We start from the raw sequence: 546 nt of genomic DNA, 5'->3' as shown, positions 1-546 counted from the left end.
GCATGTATAAACAAAAATTAATTTGTTTCAATAAGACTGAAAATAATATGTTTCATGCAATTCAGTTTTCTCAGTAATTCACTGATTACACTCAGAGGATTATTTTATAAATCAAACAAATTCTGAAAAAAACAGAGCATTATTTATTCAGCAGAAATAAAGGTTATAAGGCTTCAACAGTAAGCCACTGTAACAATATAATACAATGACTTCTTAGGATAATGCATCTGTCAACATCTTACTATCTGCAGAATAATGAAGGATATGAAATTACATGATTGAACATCAATTATGAGGTATTACTTTATGCCAATTATTAATATTGTACTGGACATCTTATACTTGAATACCTACATCTTTCAGTCAACATGCAACCATTTTAATAGTATTTAATTATAAAATGATATTTAATCTCTGATATACTATACATTTTTGATGAAATGTTTGCAGCATACATGAAAATTGGCAGACAAATGTAGCTTTCATATCCATGCAACATGAATCTCTTGCTTAGCAAGACTGGCATGATATTTACAAAGCTATAAA

At 28.0% G+C, this 546-nt stretch overlaps 1 protein-coding gene across 1 annotated transcript in view; it reads right to left on the bottom strand.

The window, feature by feature from the left end:
• Window positions 1-123: 123 nt before the first annotated feature.
• Window positions 124-546, bottom strand: part of LOC119587013 (rho GTPase-activating protein 21-like) — a gene marked incomplete at its 5' end in the record, with an annotated part of 201687 nt that continues 201264 nt past the window's right edge. The window contains 1 exon segment of the mRNA XM_037935760.1: window positions 124-546.

Source organism: Penaeus monodon, chromosome 22 (assembly GCF_015228065.2).
Source record: "Penaeus monodon isolate SGIC_2016 chromosome 22, NSTDA_Pmon_1, whole genome shotgun sequence".
Classification (NCBI taxonomy): Eukaryota; Metazoa; Arthropoda; class Malacostraca; order Decapoda; family Penaeidae; genus Penaeus; species Penaeus monodon.
The sequence above is the reverse complement of the archived record's forward strand: the minus strand, read 5'-3'. Positions and strand labels throughout refer to the sequence as shown.